The 2,660-nt window shown below is 41.0% G+C and overlaps 1 pseudogene; it reads right to left on the bottom strand.

Annotated features, from left to right (window-relative positions):
* Nucleotides 1–1,935: 1,935 nt before the first annotated feature.
* Nucleotides 1,936–2,054, bottom strand: LOC111740691 (annotated as a pseudogene).
* Nucleotides 2,055–2,660: the final 606 nt, after the last annotated feature.

Below are 2,660 nucleotides of genomic sequence, written 5' to 3'. Positions count from 1 at the left end.
ATGTTGAAGGCCACAGCTATTGCTTAAGAGGGAAAGGCTGGGTTGGTTGGGAAGCCAAGGCAGAGTGAGGAAGAGCAGTTAGAGATGGGGTAAAGGAAAAAATGCTCTGCTCCTTCCCCATTAGGTCCTCTAGGAAGCAGATACCAAGATAGAATTAGATATGCAAGACGTTTATTAGAAGATAACACTTGTGAAGGAGAAAAGGGAGAGGAAGTAGGAGGCTGTGGGGAGGGCCTCAGACCATGATGCAAGTCTGACATCCTTGAAGGGAGAGCAGGAAGAAAGAAGAATTGGGTAGGTAAAGCTATATGCTGAAGGGCAGCTCTGAGAAAACCTTGGCTAGGTTGATGGGGGAGCCCTACGACAACAATTCCCACCAGAGAAATTCCTCCATTGGGCAGGAATGCCTGGCTCTAGTCTATCCTCCACCCCATGCTTGGTCATTGGCCAGGAGCTGCTCTGGAAAAGCATAGCATTGGTGTAAATGTTGCCATGGATCCTAAAGCTTCAGAAGGTGCAGACTTGCAGTTAAATGTACTTCTCACTAAAGAGTCTCTCTTGAAGGAAGAGTTGAGCAGTCCCTTTTCTTGGTCACCATACCCACAAATCACATTTGTATCAGAGCTCAAAAAAGTCAAGAATAGGTGAATTCCATCTCGAATATCTAGTCGCCCTGTTATTCTTTCTCCCCATCCCCTCTCCCCGCCACCACACACACACCATAGATGATTACAAGGACTACAAAATTGAATTAGAGTGCTAAGAATTTTCTTTTATCTCTTAAAATCTTAACACACCTGGCAAAAGTTAGCTTGACTCAGTTCAGTTTCTTCCAGCTACCATATGTGGTACAAAAACCATCTCGAATAATTTGCAGCATGCTGACTCAACTTGTCAAAGCCGGAAGCCTCTTGGCAGAAATGAGAACTATCTCACCTTTCAGATCTGCACAGAAAGGGAAATTGATTCACTGGTTTTCATTCTTTTTTTCTTATTGTGGTACTGCTTTTAAATGCTGTAGGGTATTGGCTTTTCTGTGACTCAGAAGAATAAATTCTTTCCTAAAATGAAAGATTAATTTTCAGAATGGAAGAAAGTTAGTCAGTTCTTATTTTATACTTTAAGTGCAAGAATTGGTTACACAGAAGCAGTTGATCCAAAATATTACAATGGAGAAGGGTGATGGGAGCATAAGTGGACTGTAAGCCAAAAGGCAGTTTCTGAATACCACTGTAGGTAAATTCAGCTTCACGAAGAGCTTTTCAAAATTAGGCCACTAACTTCAATTGAGCCTATTACGCAAATCATCTGATCATTTACTTTGACCAACATGTTCACAACTCCTTCTCATATTCCTCATCTCTAGGTTCAGATAATAAAATTATCTTCATATAAGAGATAAATTGGAGCCTGACACGTCAAAGGCTCAGAGTGACACAAAATTCCACCTTTGGATTAACAATTGGCCTCTTCCAGAGTTCCAATTTTTCCAAATGCAAATTCCAGAGATATTCCACAGTCCATCTCTTGGGCTATTGCATATGTAGGCACCCAAGGAATGTATGGGATGCAGTCAATGCAAGGAAGGTGGCCAGACAAGTGGAGAAGGGATGGTGAAAGTAGATGTGTGAAGGTTGGAAACTTTTGCAGAAAATCCATATGTTTGTCTCCCTGCTATCCTTCTAAACTGAGGTTCCTGGGAAACTCAGATCAATGCAAAACAAAGGAGAGACAGAATTTGCTTAATTTATTTCACACCCACTGCTTGTGTTCTCATAAGTTGTTTTCATTTCTTTAAGATCAAGGTATATGGCCCTATCCTTTGCTTGGTACTGATTTCATTTATTTTTTTTTTTTTAGGCGAGGCAACCCTTGGTTGACCTCACAGATTGCAAGGACCTTGTCAGCTTACAATCCCTTAATTTTTATTTTTTACACCTACAGCACCTGGTCTTCCTAGGTGGTCTCCCATGCAAGTACTAACCAGGCCCGACCCTGCTTAGCTTCTGAGATCAGACGGTATTGGATTTGTTCAGGGTGGCATGGCCATAGACCTGATTTCATTTTTAATGACAGCGTGGTGGAAACCAATGGTTTGCAATGGTTTTCTCCATGATTTTGGGTAGTGGAGTTCTCTTCAAAAAATAGAAAATGAAAGTGAGAATGGGAGCTCCAAAGCTCTGTCTGATCCCACTTCTCCTTAGGCACTTCCCCGAGTCTCAAGACTCTATGGGACATTGTTTGAAAATCACCGTTAAAATGGAAAGAGGTTTTCAGTAGGAGTTTAGGTCTGGAGCAGAGGTGATTCTAGTTTGAGTTCAGTTACTGTTTCATTTTTGTAACCTTGAGTAAACAAGAACAACAATAGCAATGATGGTAATAATGCAGTGCTCTATAAATGATTATTATAATTAGAAATAATAATTATAAAAATCATTTACAGGGCATGCTCTATGTGCCAAGCACTGAGCTAAATTGCTTAATATTTATTATTATTGTTTTTTTTTTAGGTGAGATTACTACTAGGCTTTAAGAGGTTAAGTCATTTGCTCACAGACATACAATAAGTGGTAGGCGGAGCACGGACACAAGCCCAGGTATATCTGACGCCAGAACCAAGTTTCTGAGGCCCGTGTATGTGCAGCTTTACAGCCCTGGGT

The sequence above is a fragment of the Pteropus vampyrus genome, unplaced genomic scaffold (assembly GCF_000151845.1).
Source record: "Pteropus vampyrus isolate Shadow unplaced genomic scaffold, Pvam_2.0 Scaffold66, whole genome shotgun sequence".
Classification (NCBI taxonomy): domain Eukaryota; kingdom Metazoa; phylum Chordata; class Mammalia; order Chiroptera; family Pteropodidae; genus Pteropus; species Pteropus vampyrus.
Note: the sequence above shows the minus strand (reverse complement) of the source record. Positions and strands in the feature narration are given on the sequence as shown.